Genomic DNA, 19,835 nt, shown 5'->3' with positions numbered 1-19,835 from the left:
AAGTCTGCAAAATTTCATCCAAATCGGTTCAGATTTAGATATAGCTCTCATATACATGTATCGCACGATTTTCCCAGATTTAGCTTTAGCTCCCATATATATGTACCGCCCGATTTTTCTCGAAGAGGAGCGGAGCGTGGAGCGGAGCGATTTTTTTTTCTCCGGAGCGGGAGCGGAGCGGAGCGAAAAAAATGGACCGCTCCGGATCCCAGCCTTAAATATGCGTCCCAGAGCGAAAAGGACTTTAATTCCTGACCACCCCAAAAAAATTGAAAAATCCACCCAAAACCTAAAAAAATTGAAATTTTTATATGAAAAACTTCTTTTGCCCATATCTCCTAAACTAAGCGTCCTAGAGCGAAAAGGACTTTAATTCGTGACCACCCCCAAAAAATTGAAAAATCCACCCAAAACCTAAAAAAATTGAAATTTTTATATCAAAAACTTCTTTTGCCCGTATCTCCTAAACTAAGCGTCCTAGAGCTAAAACGACTTTAATTCGTGACCATCCCCAAAAAATTGAAAAATCCACCCAAAACCTAAAAAAATTTAAATTTTTATATGAAAAATTTATTTTGCCCATATCTCCTCAAATATGCGTCCTAGAGCGAAAAGGACTATAATTCGTGACCACCCCCAAAAAATTGAAAAATCCACCCAAAACCTAAAAAAATTGCAATTTTTATATGAAAAACTTCTTTTGCCCATATCTCCTAAACTAAGCGTCCTAGAGCGAAAAGGACTTTAATTCGTGACCACCCCCAAAAAATTGAAAAATCCACCCAAAACCTAAAAAAATTGAAATTTTTATATGAAAAACTTATTTTGCCCATATCTCCTAAACTAAGCGTCCTAGAGCGAAAAGGACTTTAATTCGTGACCACCCCCAAAAAATTGAAAAATCCACCCAAAACCTAAAAAAATTTAAATTTTTATATGAAAAACTTCTTTTGCCCATATCTCCTAAACTAAGCGTCCTAGAGCGAAAAGGACTTTAATTCGTGACCACCCCCAAAAAATTGAAAAATCCACCCAAAACCTAAAAAAATTTAAATTTTTATATGAAAACCTCTTTTGCCCATATCTCCTTAAATATGCGTCCTAGAGCGAAAAGGACTTTAATTCGTGACCATCCCCAAAAAATTTAAAAATCCACCCAAAACCTAACAAAATTGCAATTTTTATATGAAAAACTTATTTTGCCCATATCTCCTTAAAAATGCGTTCTAGAGCGAAAAGGACTTTAATTCGAGACCACCCCCAAAAAATTGAAAAATCCACCCAAAACCTAAAAAAAATTGAAATTTTTATATGAAAAACTTCTTTTGCCCATATCTCCTAAACTAAGCGTCCTAGAGCGAAAAGGACTTTAATTCGTGACCACCCCCAAAAAATTGAAAAATCCACCCAAAACCTAAAAAAATTTAAATTTTTATATGAAAACCTCTTTTGCCCATATCTCCTTAAATATGCGTCCTAGAGCGAAAAGGACTTTAATTCGTGACCATCCCCAAAAAATTTAAAAATCCACCCAAAACCTAAAAAAATTGAAATTTTTATATGAACAACTTATTTTGCCCATATCTCCTTAAATATGCGTTCTAGAGCGAAAAGGACTTTAATTCGAGACCACCCCCAAAAAATTGAAAAATCCACCCAAAACCTAAAAAAATTTAAATTTTTATATGAAAACCTCTTTTGCCCATATCTCCTTAAATATGCGTCCTAGAGCTAAAAGGACTTTAATTCGTGACCATCCCCAAAAAATTGAAAAATCCACCCAAAACCTACAAAAATTGAAATTTTTATATGAAAAACTTCTTTTGCCCATATCTCCTTAAATATGCGTCCTAGAGCGAAAAGGACTTTAATTCGTGACCACCCCCAAAAAATTGAAAAATCCACCCAAAATCTAAAAAAATTGAAATTTTTATATGAAAAACTTCTTTTGCCCATATCTCCTTAAATATGCGTCCTAGAGCGAAAATGACTTTAATTCCTGACCACCCCAAAAAAATTGAAAAATCCACCCAAAACCTAAAAAAATTGAAATTTTTATATGAAAAACTTCTTTTGCCCATATCTCCTAAACTAAGCGTCCTAGAGCGAAAAGGACTTTAATTCGTGACCACCCCCAAAAAATTGAAAAATCCACCCAAAACCTAAAAAAAATGCAATTTTTACATAAAAAACTTCTTTTGCCCATATCTCCTAAACTAAGCGTCCTAGAGCGAAAAGGACTTTAATTCGTGACCACCCCCAAAAAATTGAAAAATCCACCCAAAACCTAAAAAAATTTAAATTTTTATATGAAAAACTTCTTTTGCCCATATCTCCTTAAATATGCGTCCTAGAGCGAAAATGACTTTAATTCGTGACCACCCCCAAAAAATTGAAAAATCCACCCAAAACCTAACAAAATTGAAATTTTTATATGAAAAACTTCTTTTGCCCATATCTCCTTAAATATGCGTCCTAGAGCGAAAAGGATTTTAACTCGTGACCACCCCCAAAAAATTGAAAAATCCACCCAAAACCTAAAAAAATTTAAATTTTTATATGAAAAACTTCTTTTGCCCATATCTCCTAAACTAGGCGTCCCAGAGCGAAAAGGACTTTAATTCGTGACCACCCCCAAAAAATTGAAAAATCCACCCAAAACCTAAAAAAAATTAAATTTTTATATGAAAAACTTCTTTTGCCCATATCTCCTAAACTAAGCGTCCTAGAGCGAAAAGGACTTTAATTCGTGACCACCCCCAAAAAATTGAAAAATCCACCCAAAACCTAAAAAAATTGAAATTTTTATATGAAAAACTTCTTTTGCCCATATCTCCTAAACTAAGCGTCCCAGAGCGAAAAGGACTTTAATTCGTGACCACCCCCAAAAAATTGAAAAATCCACCCAAAACCTAAAAAAAATTAAATTTTTATATGAAAAACTTCTTTTGCCCATATCTCCTAAACTAAGCGTCCTAGAGCGAAAAGGACTTTAATTCGTGACCACCCCCAAAAAATTGAAAAATCCACCCAAAACCTAAAAAAATTGAAATTTTTATATGAAAAACTTCTTTTGCCCATATCTCCTAAACTAAGCGTCCTAGAGCGAAAAGGTATTTAATTCGTGACGACCCCCAAAAAATTGCAAAATCCACCCAAAACCTAAAAAAATTGAAATTTTTATATGAAAAACTTCTTTTGCCCATATCTCCTAAACTAAGCGTCCTAGAGCGAAAAGGACTTTAATTCGTGACCACCCCCAAAAAATTGAAAAATCCACCCAAAACCTAAAAAAATTTAAATTTTTATATGAAAATCTTCTTTTGCCCATATCTCCTTAAATATGCGTCCTAGAGCGAAAAGGACTTTAATTCGTGACCACCCCCAAAAAATTTAAAAATCCACCCAAAACCTAAAAAAAATTGAAATTTTTATATCAAAAACTTCTTTTGCCCATATCTCCTTAAATATGCGTCCTAGAGCGAAAAGGACTTTAATTCGTGACCACCCCCAAAAAATTGAAAAATCCACCCAAAACCTAAAAAAAATGAAATTTTTATATGAACAACTTATTTTGCCCATATCTCCTTAAATATGCGTCCTAGAGCGAAAAGGACTTTAATTCGTGACCACCCCCAAAAAATTGAAAAATCCACCCAAAATCTAAAAAAATTGAAATTTTTATATGAAAAACTTGTTTTGCCCAGATCTCCTTAAATATGCGTCCTAGAGCGAAAAGGACTTTAATTCCTGACCACCCCCAAAAAATTGAAAAATCCACCCAAAACCTAAAAAAATTGAAATTTTTATATGAACAACTTATTTTGCCCATATCTCCTTAAATATGCGTCCTAGAGCGAAAAGGACTTTAATTCGTGACCACCCCCAAAAAATTGAAAAATCCACCCAAAATCTAAAAAAATTGAAATTTTTATATGAAAAACTTCTTTTGCCCATATCTCCTTAAATATGCGTCCTAGAGCGAAAAGGACTTTAATTCGTGACCACCCCCAAAAAATTGCAAAATCCACCCAAAACCTAAAAAAATTGAAATTTTTATATGAAAAACTTCTTTTGCCCATATCTCCTTAAATATGCGTCCTAGAGCGAAAAGGACTTTAATTCGTGACCACCCCCAAAAAATTGAAAAATCCACCCAAAACCTAAAAAAATTGAAATTTTTATATGAACAACTTATTTTGCCCATATCTCCTTAAATATGCGTCCTAGAGCGAAAAGGACTTTAATTCGTGACCACCCCCAAAAAATTGAAAAATCCACCCAAAATCTAAAAAAATTGAAATTTTTATATGAAAAACTTCTTTTGCCCATATCTCCTTAAATATGCGTCCTAGAGCGAAAAGGACTTTAATTCCTGACCACCCCAAAAAAATTGAAAAATCCACCCAAAACCTAAAAAAATTGAAATTTTTATATGAAAAACTTCTTTTGCCCATATCTCCTAAACTAAGCGTCCTAGAGCGAAAAGGACTTTAATTCGTGACCACCACCAAAAAATTGAAAAATCCACCCAAAACCTAAAAAAATTGAAATTTTTATATGAAAAACTTCTTTTGCCCATATCTCCTTAAATATGCGTCCTAGAGCAAAAAGGACTTTAATTCGTGACCACCCCCAAAAAATTTAAAACTCCACCCAAAACCTAAAAAAATTGAAATTTTTATATGAAAAACTTCTTTTGCCCATATCTCCTAAACAAAGCTTTCTTGAGCGAAAAGGACTTTAATTCGTGACCACCCCCAAAAAATTGAAAAATCCACCCAAAACCTAAAAAAATTGCAATTTTTATATGAAAAATTTTTATATGGAAAACTTCTTTTGCCCATATTTCCTTTTGCCTCCCCCAAAAAATTGAAAAATCCACTCAAAACCTAAAAAAATTTAAATTTTTATATGAAAAACTTCTTTTGCCCATATCTCCTTAAATATGCGTCCTAGAGCGAAAAGGACTTTAATTCGTGACCACCCCCAAAAAATTGAAAAATCCACCCAAAACCTAAAAAAAATTAAATTTTTATATGAACAACTTATTTTGCCCATATCTCCTAAACTAAGCGTCCTAGAGCGAAAAGGACTTTAATTCGTGACCACCCCCAAAAAATTGAAAAATCCACCCAAAACCTAAAAAAATTGAAATTTTTATATGAACAACTTATTTGGGCCATATCTCCTTAAATATGCGTCCTAGAGCGAAAAGGACTTTAATTCGTGACCACCCCCAAAAAATTGAAAAATCCAAAATCTAAAAAAATTGAAATTTTTATATGAAAAAGTTCTTTTGCCCATATCTCCTAAACTAAGCGTCCTAGAGCGAAAAGGTATTTAATTCGTGACGACCCCCAAAAAATTGAAAAATCCACCCAAAACCTAAAAAAATTGAAATTTTTATATGAAAAACTTATTTTGCCCATATCTCCTAAACTAAGCGTCCTAGAGCGAAAAGGACTTTAATTCGTGACCACCCCCAAAAAATTGAAAAATCCACCCAAAACCTAAAAAAATTAAAATTTTTATATGAAAAACTTCTTTTGCCCATATCTCCTAAACTAAGCGTCCTAGAGCGAAAAGGACTTTAATTCGTGACCACCCCCAAAAAATTGACAAATCCACCCAATACCTAAAAAAATTGAAATTTTTATATGAAAAACTTCTTTTGCCCATATCTCCTTAAATATGCGTCCTAGAGCGAAAAGGACTTTAATTCGTGACCACCCCCAAAAAATTGAAAAATCCACCCAAAACCTAAAAAAAATTGAAATTTTTATATCAAAAACTTCTTTTGCCCATATCTCCTTAAATATGCGTCCTAGAGCGAAAAGGACTTTAATTCGTGACCACCCCCAAAAAATTGAAAAATCCACCCAAAATCTCAAAAAATTGAAATTTTTATATGAAAAACTTCTTTTGCCCATATCTCCTTAAATATGCGTCCTAGAGCGAAAAGGACTTTAATTCCTGACCACCCCCAAAAAATTGAAAAATCCACCCAAAACCTAAAAAAAATTGAAATTTTTATATCAAAAACTTCTTTTGCCCATATCTCCTTAAATATGCGTCCTAGAGCGAAAAGGACTTTAATTCGTGACCACCCCCAAAAAATTGAAAAATCCACCCAAAACCTAAAAAAATTGAAATTTTTATATGAACAACTTATTTTGCCCATATCTCCTTAAATATGCGTCCTAGAGCGAAAAGGACTTTAATTCGTGACCACCCCCAAAAAATTGAAAAATCCACCCAAAATCTAAAAAAATTGAAATTTTTATATGAAAAACTTCTTTTGCCCATATCTCCTTAAATATGCGTCCTAGAGCGAAAAGGACTTTAATTCCTGACCACCCCAAAAAAATTGAAAAATCCACCCAAAACCTAAAAAAATTGAAATTTTTATATGAAAAACTTCTTTTGCCCATATCTCCTAAAATAAGCGTCCTAGAGCGAAAAGGACTTTAATTCATAACCACCACCAAAAAATTGAAAAATCCACCGAAAACCTAAAAAAATTTAAATTTTTATATGAAAAACTTCTTTTGCCCATATCTCCTTAAATATGCGTCCTAGAGCAAAAAGGACTTTAATTCGTGACCACCCCCAAAAAATTTAAAACTCCACACAAAACCTAAAAAAATTGAAATTTTTATATGAAAAACTTCTTTTGCCCATATCTCCTAAACTAAGCGTCCTAGAGCGAAAAGGACTTTAATTCGTGACCACCCCCAAAAAATTGAAAAATTCACCCAAAACCTAAAAAAATTGCAATTTTTATATGAAAAACTTCTTTTGCCCATATCTCCTAAACTAAGCGTCCTAGAGCGAAAAGGACTTTAATTCGTGACCACCCCCAAAAAATTGAAAAATCCAAAACCTAAAAAAATTGAAATTTTTATATGAAAAACTTCTTTTGCCCATATCTCCTAAACTAAGCGTCTTAGAGCGAAAAGGACTTTAATTCGTGACCACCCCAAAAAAAATTGAAAAATCCACCCAAAACCTAAAAAAATTGAAATTTTTATATGAAAAACTTATTTTGCCCATATCTCCTAAACTAAGCGTCCTAGAGCGAAAAGGACTTTAATTCGTGACCACTCCCAAAAAATTGAAAAATCCACCCAAAACCTAAAAAAATTGAAATTTTTATATGGAAAACTTCTTTTGCCCATATTTCCTTTTGCCTCCCCCAAAAAATTGAAAAATCCACTCAAAACCTAAAAAAATTTAAATTTTTATATGAAAAACTTCTTTTGCCCATATCTCCTTAAATATGCGTCCTAGAGCGAAAAGGACTTTAATTCGTGACCACCCCCAAAAAATTGAAAAATCCACCCAAAACCTAAAAAAATTTAAATTTTTATATGAAAATCTTCTTTTGCCCATATCTCCTAAACTAAGCGTCCTAGAGCGAAAAGGACTTTAATTCGTGACCACCCCCAAAAAATTGAAAAATCCAACCAAAACCTAAAAAAATTGAAATTTTTATATGAAAAACTTATTTTGCCCATATCTCCTTAAATATGCGTCCTAGAGCGAAAAGGACTTTAATTCGTGACCACCACCAAAAAATTGAAAAATCCACCCAAAATCTAAAAAAAATTAAATTTTTATATGAAAAAGTTCTTTTGCCCATATCTCCTAAACTAAGCGTCCTAGAGCGAAAAGGTATTTAATTCGTGACGACCCCCAAAAAATTGAAAAATCCACCCAAAACCTAAAAAAATTGAAATTTTTATATGAAAAACTTATTTTGCCCATATCTCCTAAACTAAGCGTCCTAGAGCGAAAAGGACTTTAATTCGTGACCACCCCCAAAAAATTGACAAATCCACCCAATACCTAAAAAAATTGAAATTTTTATATGAAAAACTTCTTTTGCCCATATCTCCTTAAATATGCGTCCTAGAGCGAAAAGGACTTCAATTCGTGACCACCCCCAAAAAATTGAAAAATCCACCCAAAACCTAAAAAAAATTGAAATTTTTATATCAAAAACTTCTTTTGCCCATATCTCCTTAAATATGCGTCCTAGAGCGAAAAGGACTTTAATTCGTGACCACCCCCAAAAAATTGAAAAATCCACCCAAAATCTAAAAAAATTGAAATTTTTATATGAAAAACTTCTTTTGCCCATATCTCCTTAAATATGCGTCCTAGAGCGAAAAGGACTTTAATTCCTGACCACCCCAAAAAAATTGAAAAACCCACCCAAAACCTAAAAAAATTGAAATTTTTATATGAAAAACTTCTTTTGCCCATATCTCCTAAACTAAGCGTCCTAGAGCGAAAAGGACTTTAATTCGTGACCACCACCAAAAAATTGAAAAATCCACCCAAAACCTAAAAAAATTGAAATTTTTATATGAAAAACTTCTTTTGCCCATATCTCCTTAAATATGCGTCCTAGAGCAAAAAGGACTTTAATTCGTGACCACCACCAAAAAATTGAAAAATCCACCCAAAACCTAAAAAAATTGAAATTTTTATATGAAAAACTTCTTTTGCCCATATCTCCTTAAATATGCGTCCTAGAGCAAAAAGGACTTTAATTCGTGACCACCCCCAAAAAATTTAAAACTCCACCCAAAACCTAAAAAAATTGAAATTTTTATATGAAAAACTTCTTTTGCCCATATCTCCTTAAATATGCGTCCTAGAGCGAAAAGGACTTTAATTCGTGACCACCCCCAAAAAAATGAAAAATCCACCCAAAACCTAAAAAATTTAAATTTTTATATGAACAACCTCTTTTGCCCATATCTCCTAAACTAAGCGTCCTAGAGCAAAAAGACTTTAATTCGTGACCACCCCCAAAAAATTGAAAAATCCACCCAAAACCTAAAAAAATTGCAATTTTTATATGAAAAACTTCTTTTGCCCATATCTCCTAAACTAAGCGTCCTAGAGCGAAAAGGACTTTAATTCGTGACCACCCCCAAAAAAATTGAAAAATCCAAAACCTAAAAAAATTGAAATTTTTATATGAAAAACTTCTTTTGCCCATATCTCCTAAACTAAGCGTCCTAGAGCGAAAAGGACTTTAATTCGTGACCACCCCCAAAAAATTGAAAAATCCACCCAAAACCTAAAACAATTGAAATTTTTATATGAAAAAGTTCTTTTGCCCATATCTCCTAAACTAAGCGTCTTAGAGCGAAAAGGACTTTAATTCGTGACCACCCCCAAAAAAATTGAAAAATCCACCCAAAACCTAAAAAATTGAAATTTTTATATGAAAAACTTCTTTTGCCCATATCTCCTAAACTAAGCGTCCTAGAGCGAAAAGGACTTTAATTCGTGACCACCCCCAAAAAATTGAAAAATCCACCCAAAACCTAAAAAAATTGAAATTTTTATATGAAAAACTTCTTTTGCCCATATCTCCTTTTGCCTCCCCCAAAAAATTGAAAAATCCACTCAAAACCTAAAAAAATTTAAATTTTTATATGAAAAACTTCTTTTGCCCATATCTCCTTAAATATGCGTCCTAGAGCGAAAAGGACTTTAATTCGTGACCACCCCCAAAAAATTGAAAAATACACCCAAAACCTAAAAAAATTTAAATTTTTATATGAAAATCTTCTTTTACCCATATCTCCTTAAATATGCGTCCTAGAGCGAAAAGGACTTTAATTCGTGACCACCCCCAAAAAATTGAAAAATCCACCCAAAATCTAAAAAAATTGAAATTTTTATATGAACAACTTATTTTGCCCATATCTCCTTAAATATGCGTCCTAGAGCGAAAAGGACTTTAATTCGTGACCACCCCCAAAAAATTGAAAAATCCACCCAAAATCTAAAAAAATTGAAATTTTTATATGAAAAACTTCTTTTGCCCATATCTCCTTAAATATGCGTCCTAGAGCGAAAAGGACTTTAATTCCTGACCACCCCAAAAAAATTGAAAAATCCACCCAAAACCTAAAAAAATTGAAATTTTTATATGAACAACTTATTTTGCCCATATCTCCTTAAATATGCGTCCTAGAGCGAAAAGGACTTTAATTCGTGACCACCCCCAAAAAATTGAAAAATCCACCCAAAATCTAAAAAAAATGAAATTTTTATATGAAAAACTTCTTTTGCCCATATCTCCTTAAATATGCGTCCTAGAGCGAAAAGGACTTTAATTCCTGACCACCCCAAAAAAATTGAAAAATCCACCCAAAACCTAAAAAAATTTAAATTTTTATATGAAAAACTTCTTTTGCCCATATCTCCTAAACTAAGCGTCCTAGAGCGAAAAGGACTTTAATTCGTGACCACCCCCAAAAAATTGAAAAATCCACCCAAAACCTAAAAAAATTGAAATTTTTATATGAAAAAGTTCTTTTGCCCATATCTCCTTAACTAAGCGTCCTAGAGCGAAAAGGTATTTAATTCGTGACGACCCCCAAAAAATTGAAAAATCCACCCAAAACCTAAAAAAATTGAAATTTTTATATGAAAAACTTATTTTGCCCATATCTCCTAAACTAAGCGTCCTAGAGCGAAAAGGACTTTAATTCGTGACCACCCCCAAAAAATTGAAAAATCCACCCAAAACCTAAAAAAATTGAAATTTTTATATGAAAAACTTCTTTTGCCCATATCTCCTAAACTAAGCGTCCTAGAGCAAAAAGGACTTTAATTCGTGACCACCCCCAAAAAATTGAAAAATCCACCCAATACCTAAAAAAATTGAAATTTTTATATGAAAAACTTCTTTTGCCCATATCTCCTTAAATATGCGTCTTAGAGCGAAAAGGACTTTAATTCGTGACCACCCCCAAAAAATTGAAAAATCCACCCAAAACCTAGAAAAAATTGAAATTTTTATATCAAAAACTTCTTTTGCCCATATCTCCTTAAATATGCGTCCTAGAGCGAAAAGGACTTTAATTCGTGACCACCCCCAAAAAATTGAAAAATCCACCCAAAATCTAAAAAAATTGAAATTTTTATATGAAAAACTTCTTTTGCCCATATCTCCTTAAATATGCGTCCTAGAGCGAAAAGGACTTTAATTCCTGACCACCCCAAAAAAATTGAAAAATCCACCCAAAACCTAAAAAAATTGAAATTTTTATATGAAAAACTTCTTTTGCCCATATCTCCTAAACTAAGCGTCCTAGAGCGAAAATTACTTTAATTCGTGACCACCACCAAAAAATTGAAAAATCCACCCAAAACCTAAAAAAATTGAAATTTTTATATGAAAAACTTCTTTTGCCCATATCTCCTAAACTAAGCGTCTTAGATCGAAAAGGACTTTAATTCGTGACCACCCCCAAAAAAATTGAAAAATCCACCCAAAACCTAAAAAAATTGAAATTTTTATATGAAAAACTTCTTTTGCCCATATCTCCTAAACTAAGCGTCCTAGAGCGAAAAGGACTTTAATTCGTGACCACCCCCAAAAATTGAAAAATCCACCCAAAACCTAAAAAAATTGAAATTTTTATATGGAAAACTTCTTTTGCCCATATCTCCTTTTGCCTCCCCCAAAAAATTGAAAAATCCACCCAAAACCTAAAAAAAATTCAATTTTTATATGAAAAACTTCTTTTGCCCATATCTCCTTAAATATGTGTCCTAGAGCGAAAAGGACTTTAATTCCTGACCACCCCAAAAAAATTGAAAAATCCACCCAAAACCTAAAAAAATTGAAATTTTTATATGAACAACTTATTTTGCCCATATCTCCTTAAATATGCGTCCTAGAGCGAAAAGGACTTTAATTCGTGACCACCCCCAAAAAATTGAAAAATCCACCCAAAATCTAAAAAAATTGAAATTTTTATATGAAAAACTTCTTTTGCCCATATCTCCTTAAATATGCGTCCTAGAGCGAAAAGGACTTTAATTCCTGACCACCCCAAAAAAAATTGAAAAATCCACCCAAAACCTAAAAAAATTTAAATTTTTATATGAAAAAGTTCTTTTGCCCATATCTCCTTAACTAAGCGTCCTAGAGCGAAAAGGTATTTAATTCGTGCGTCCTAGAGCGAAAAGGACTTTAATTCCTGACCACCCCAAAAAAATTGAAAAATCCACCCAAAACCTAAAAAAATTGAAATTTTTATATGAAAAACTTCTTTTGCCCATATCTCCTAAACTAAGCGTCCTAGAGCGAAAATTACTTTAATTCGTGACCACCACCAAAAAATTGAAAAATCCACCCAAAACCTAAAAAAATTGAAATTTTTATATGAAAAACTTCTTTTGCCCATATCTCCTAAACTAAGCGTCTTAGAGCGAAAAGGACTTTAATTCGTGACCACCCCCAAAAAAATTGAAAAATCCACCCAAAACCTAAAAAAATTGAAATTTTTATATGAAAAACTTCTTTTGCCCATATCTCCTAAACTAAGCGTCCTAGAGCGAAAAGGACTTTAATTCGTGACCACCCCCAAAAAATTGAAAAATCCACCCAAAACCTAAAAAAATTGAAATTTTTATATGGAAAACTTCTTTTGCCCATATCTCCTTTTGCCTCCCCCAAAAAATTGAAAAATCCACCCAAAACCTAAAAAAAATTCAATTTTTATATGAAAAACTTCTTTTGCCCATATCTCCTTTAATATGCGTCCTAGAGCGAAAAGGACTTTAATTCGTGACCACCCCCAAAAAAGTGAAAAATCCACCCAAAACCTAAAAAAATTTAAATTTTTATATGAAAAACTGCTTTTGCCCATATCTCCTAAACTAAGCGTCCTAGAGCGAAAAGGACTTTAATTCGTGACCACCCCCAAAAAATTGAAAAATCCACCCAAAACCTAAAAAAATTTAAATTTTTATATGAAAAACTTCTTTTGCCCATATCTCCTAAACTAAGCGTCCTAGAGCGAAAAGGACTTTAATTCGTGACCACCCCCAAAAAAACTGAAAAATCCACCCAAAAACCTAAAAAAATTAAATTTTTATATGAAAAACTTCTTTTGCCCATATCTCCTAAACTAAGCGTCCTAGAGCGAAAGGGACTTTAATTCGTGACCACCCCCAAAAAATTAAAAAATCCACCCAAAACCTAAAAAAATTTAAATTTTTATATGAAAAACTTCTTTTGCCCATATCTCCTAAACTAAGCGTCCTAGAGCGAAAAGGACTTTAATTCGTGACCATCCCCAAAAAATTTAAAAATCCACCCAAAACCTAAAAAATTGAAATTTTTATATGAAAAACTTCTTTTGCCCATATCTCCTTAAATATGCGTCCTAGAGCGAAAAGGACTTTAATTCGTGACCACCCCCAAAAAATTGAAAAATCCACCCAAAACCTAAAAAAATTGAAATTTTTATATGAAAAACTTCTTTTGCCCATATCTCCTAAACTAAGCGTCCTAGAGCGAAAAGGACTTTAATTCGTGACCACCCCCAAACAATTGAAAAATCCACCCAAAACCTAAAAAATTGAAATTTTTATATGAAAACCTTATTTTGCCCATATCTCCTTAAATATGCGTCCTAGAGCGAAAAGGACTTTAATTCGTGACCACCCCAAAAAAATTGAAAAATCCACCCAAAACCTAAAAAAATTTAAATTTTTATATGAAAAACTTCTTTTGCCCATATCTCCTAAACTAAGCGTCCTAGAGCGAAAAGGACTTTAATTCGTGACCACCCCCAAAAAACTGAAAAATCCACCCAAAAACCTAAAAAAATTAAATTTTTATATGAAAAACTTCTTTTGCCCATATCTCCTAAACTAAGCGTCCTAGAGCGAAAGGGACTTTAATTCGTGACCACCCCCAAAAAATTAAACAATCCACCCAAAACCTAAAAAAATTGAAATTTTTATATGAAAAACATCTTTTGCCCATATCTCCTAAACTAAGCGTCCTAGAGCGAAAAGGACTTTAATTCGTGGCCACCCCCAAAAAATTAAAAAATCCACCCAAAACCTAAAAAAATTGAAATTTTTATATGAAAAACTTCTTTTGCCCATATCTCCTTAAATATGCGTCCTAGAGCGAAAAGGACTTTAATTCGTGACCACCCCCAAAAAATTGAAAAATCCACCCAAAACCTAAAAAAATTTAAATTTTTATATGAAAAACTTCTTTTGCCCATATCTCCTAAACTAAGCGTCCTAGAGCGAAAAGGACTTTAATTCGTGACCACCCCCAAAAAATTGAAAAATCCACCCAAAACCTAAAAAAATTGAAATTTTTATATGAAAAACTTCTTTTGCCCATATCTCCTAAACTAAGCGTCCTAGAGCGAAAAGGACTTTAATTCGTGACCACCCCCAAAAAATTGAAAAATCCACCCACACCTAAAAAAATTGAAATTTTTATATGAAAAACTTCTTTTGCCCATATCTCCTTAAATATGCGTCCTAGAGCGAAAAGGACTTTAATTCGTGACCACCCCCAAAAAATTGAAAAATCCACCCAAAACCTAAAAAAATTGAAATTTTTATATGAAAGACTTCTTTTGCCCATATCTCCTAAACTAAGCGTCCTAGAGCGAAAAGGACTTTAATTCGTGACCACCCCCAAAAAATTGCAAAATCCACCCAAAACCTAAAAAAATTTAAATTTTTATATGAAAAACTTCTTTTGCCCATATCTCCTAAACTAAGCGTCCTAGAGCGAAAAGGACTTTAATTCGTGACCACCCCCAAAAAATTGAAAAATCCACCCAAAACCTAAAAAAATTGAAATTTTTATATGAAAAACTTCTTTTGCCCATATCTCCTTAAATATGCGTCATAGAGCGAAAAGGACTTTAATTCGTGACCACCCCCAAAAAATTGAAAAATCCACCCAAAACCTAAAAAAATTTAAATTTTTATATGAAAAACTTCTGTTGCCCATATCTCCTAAACTAAGCGTCCTAGAGCGAAAAGGACTTTAATTCGTGACCACCCCCAAAAAATTGAAAAATCCACCCAAAACCTAAAAAAAAATTGAAATTTTTATATCAAAAACTTATTTTGCCCATATCTCCTTAAATATGCGTCCTAGAGCGAAAAGGACTTTAATTCGTGACCACCCCCAAAAAATTGACAAATCCACCCAAAATCTAAAAAAATTGAAATTTTTATATGAACAACTTATTTTGCCCATATCTCCTTAAATATGCGTCCTAGAGCGAAAAGGACTTTAATTCCTGACCACCCCAAAAAAATTGAAAAATCCACCCAAAATCTAAAAAAATTGAAATTTTTATATGAAAAACTTCTTTTGCCCATATCTCCTAAACTAAGCGTCCTAGAGCGAAAAGGACTTTAATTCGTGACCACCCCCAAAAAATTGAAAAATCCACCCAAAACCGTAAAAAAATTGAAATTTTTATATGAAAAAGTTCTTTTGCCCATATCTCCTAAACTAAGCGTCCTAGAGCGAAAAGGTATTTAATTCGTGACGACCCCCAAAAAATTGAAAAATCCACCCAAAACCTAAAAACATTGAAATTTTTATATGAAAAACTTATTTTGCCCATATCTCCTAAACTAAGCGTCCTAGAGCGAAAAGGACTTTAATTCGTGACCACCCCCAAAAAATTGAAAAATCCACCCAAAACCTAAAAAAATTGAAATTTTTATATGAAAAACTTCTTTTGCAAATATCTCCTAAACTAAGCGTCCTAGAGCGAAAAGGACTTTAATTCGTGACCACCCCCAAAAAATTGACAAATCCACCCAATACCTAAAAAAATTGAAATTTTTATATGAAAAACTTCTTTTGCCCATATCTCCTTAAATATGCGTCCTAGAGCGAAAAGGACTTTAATTCGTGACCACCCCCAAAAAATTGAAAAATCCACCCAAAACCTAAAAAAATTTAAATTTTTATATGAAAATCTTCTTTTTCCCATATCTCCTTAAATATGCGTCCTAGAGCGAAAAGGACTTTAATTCGTGACCACCCCCAAAAAATTGACAAATCCACCCAATACCTAAAAAAATTGAAATTTTTATATGAAAAACTTCTTTTGCCCATATCTCCTTAAATATGCGTCCTAGAGCGAAAAGGACTTTAATTCGTGACCACCCCCAAAAAATTGAAAAATCCACCCAAAACCTAAAAAAAATTAAATTTTTATATGAAAATCTTCTTTTGCCCATATCTCCTTAAATATGCGTCCTAGAGCGAAAAGGACTTAAATTCGTGACCACCCCCAAAAAATTGAAAAATCCACCCAAAACCTAAAAAAAATTGAATTTTTTATATCAAAAACTTCTTTTGCCCATATCTCCTTAAATATGCGTCCTAGAGCGAAAAGGACTTTAATTCGTGACCACCCCAAAAAAATTGAAAAATCCACCCAAAACCTAAAAAAAATTGAAATTTTTATATGAACAACTTATTTTGCCCATATCTCCTTAAATATGCGTCCTAGAGCGAAAAGGACTTTAATTCGTGACCACCCCCAAAAAATTGAAAAATCCACCCAAAATCTAAAAAAATTGAAATTTTTATATAAAAAACTTCTTTCGCCCATATCTCCTTAAATATGCGTCCTAGAGTGAAAAGGACTTTAATTCCTGACCACCCCAAAAAAATTGAAAAATCCACCCAAAATCTAAAAAAATTGAAATTTTTATATGAAAAACTTCTTTTGCCTATATCTCCTAAACTAAGCGTCCTAGAGCGAAAAGGACTTTAATTCGTGACCACCACCAAAAAATTGAAAAATCCACCCAAAACCTAAAAAAATTGTAATTTTTATATGAAAAACTTCTTTTGCCCATATCTCCTTAAATATGCGTCCTAGAGCGAAAAGGACTTTAATTCGTGACCACCCCCAAAAAAATGAAAAATCCACCCAAAACCTAAAAAATTTAAATTTTTATATGAAAAACTTCTTTTGCCCATATCTCCTAAACTAAGCGTCCTAGAGCGAAAAGGACTTTAATTCGTGACCACCCCCAAAAAATTGAAAAATCCACCCAAAACCTAAAAAAAATGCAATTTTTATATGAACAACTTCTTTTGCCCATATCTCCTAAACTAAGCGTCCTAGAGCGAAAAGGACTTTAATTCGTGACCACCCCCAAAAAATTGAAAAATCCACCCAAAACCTAAAAAATTGAAATTTTTATATGAAAAACTTCTTTTGCCCATATCTCCTAAACTAAGCGTCCTAGAGCGAAAAGGACTTTAATTCGTGACCACCCCCAAAAAATTGAAAAATCCAAAACCTAAAAAAATTGAAATTTTTATATGAAAAACTTCTTTTGCCCATATCTCCAAAACTAAGCGTCTTAGAGCGCTTAGTTTAGGAGATATATGAAAAATCCGCCCAAAACCTAAAAAAATTGAAATTTTTTTATGAAAAACTTCTTTTGCCCATATCTCCTAAACTAAGCGTCCTAGAGCGAAAAGGATTTTAATTCGTGACCACCCCCAAAAAATTGAAAAATCCACCCAAAACCTAAAAAAATTGAAATTTTTATATGGAAAACTTCTTTTGCCCATATCTCCTTTTGCCTCCCCCAAAAAATTGAAAAATCCACCCGAAACCTAAAAAAAATTCAATTTTTATATGAAAAACTTCTGTTGCCATATCTCCTTAAATATGCGTCCTAGAGCGAAAAGGACTTTAATTCGTGACCACCCCCAAAAAAGTGAAAAATCCACCCAAAACCTAAAAAAATTTAAATTTTTATATGAAAAACTTCTTTTGCCCATATCTCCTAAACTAAGCGTCCTAGAGCGAAAAGGACTTTAACTCGTGACCACCCCCAAAAAATTGAAAAATCCACCCAAAACCTAAAAAAATTTAAATTTTTATATGAAAAACTTCTTTTGCCCATATCTCCTAAACTAAGGGTCCTAGAGCGAAAAGGACTTTAATTCGTAACCACCCCCAAAAAATTGAAAAATCCACCCAAAACCTAAAAAATTGAAATTTTTATATGAAAAACTTCTTTTGCCCATATCTCCTTAAATATGCGTCCTAGAGCGAAAAGGACTTTAATTCGTGACCACCCCCAAAAAATTGAAAAATCTACCCAAAACCTAAAAAAATTGAAATTTTTATATGAAAAACTTCTTTTGCCCATATCTCCTAAACTAAGCGTCCTAGAGCGAAAAGGACTTTAATTCGTGACCACCCCCAAAAAATTGAAAAATCCACCCAAAACCTAAAACAATTGAAATTTTTATATGAAAAACTTCTTTTGCCCATATCTCCTTAAATATGCGTCCTAGAGCGAAAAGGACTTTAATTCGTGACCACCCCCAAAAAATTGAAAAATCCACCCAAAACCTAAAAAAATTGAAATTTTTATATGAAAAACTTCTTTTGCCCATATCTTCTAAACTACGCGTCCTAGAACGAAAAGGACTTTAATTCGTGACCACCCCCAAAAAATTTAAAAATCCACCCAAAACCTAAAAAAATTGAAATTTTTATATGAAAAACTTCTTTTGCCCATATCTCCTAAACTAAGCGTCCTAGAGCGAAAAGGACTTTAATTCGTGACCACCCCCAAAAAATTGAAAATCCACCCATACCTAAAAAAATTGAAATTTTTATATGAAAAACTTCTTTTGCCCATATCTCCTTAAATATGCGTCCTAGAGCGAAAAGGACTTTAATTCGTGACCACCCCCAAAAAATTGAAAAATCCACCCAAAACCTAAAAAAATTGAAATTTTTATATGAAAAACTTCTTTTGCCCATATCTTCTAAACTACGCGTCCTAGAGCGAAAAGGACTTTAATTCGTGACCACCCCCAAAAAATTTAAAAATCCACCCAAAACCTAAAAAAATTGAAATTTTTATATGAAAAACTTCTTTTGCCCATATCTCCTAAACTAAGCGTCCTAGAGCGAAAAGGACTTTAATTCGTGGCCACCCCCAAAAAATTGAAAAATCCACCCATACCTAAAAAAATTGAAATTTTTATATGAAAAACTTCTTTTGCCCATATCTCCTTAAATATGCGTCCTAGAGCGAAAAGGACTTTAATTCGTGACCACCCCCAAAAAATTGAAAAATCCACCCAAAACCTAAAAAAATTGAAATTTTTATATGAAAAACTTCTTTTGCCCATATCTCCTAAACTAAGCGTCCTAGAGCGAAAAGGACTTTAATTCGTGATCACCCCCAAAAAATTGAAATATCCACCCAAAACCTAAAAAAATTGAAATTTTTATATGAAAAACTTCTTTTGCCCATATCTCCTAAACTTAGCGTCCTAGAGCGAAAAGGACTTTAATTCGTGACCACCCCCAAAAAATTGAAAAATCCACCCAAAACCTAAAAAAATTGAAATTTTTATATGAAAAACTTCTTTTGCCCATATCTCCTTAAATATGCGTCATAGAGCGAAAAGGACTTTAATTCGTGACCACCCCCAAAAAATTGAAAAATCCACCCAAAACCTAAAAAATTTAAATTTTTATATGAAAATCTTCTTTTGCCCATATCTCCTTAAATATGCGTCCTAGAGCGAAAAGGACTTTAATTCGTGACCACCCCCAAAAAATTGAAAAATCCACCCAAAACCTAAAAAAAATTGAAATTTTTATATCAAAAACTTCTTTTGCCCATATGTCCTTAAATATGCGTCCTAGAGCGAAAAGGACTTTAATTCGTGACCACCCCCAAAAAATTGAAAAATCCACCCAAAACCTAAAAAAATTGAAATTTTTATATGAACAACTTATTTTTCCCATATCTCCTTAAATATGCGTCCTAGAGCGAAAAGGACTTTAATTCGTGACCACCCCCAAAAAATTGAAAAATCCACCCAAAATCTAAAAAAATTGAAATTTTTATATGAAAAACTTCTTTTGCCCATATCTCCTTAAATATGCGTCCTAGAGCGAAAAGGACTTTAATTCCTGACCACCCCAAAAAAATTGAAAAATTCACCCAGA

This window comes from Haematobia irritans, chromosome 1, assembly GCF_050003625.1.
Source record: "Haematobia irritans isolate KBUSLIRL chromosome 1, ASM5000362v1, whole genome shotgun sequence".
Taxonomy (NCBI): domain Eukaryota; kingdom Metazoa; phylum Arthropoda; class Insecta; order Diptera; family Muscidae; genus Haematobia; species Haematobia irritans.
This window is presented reverse-complemented; position numbering follows the sequence as displayed.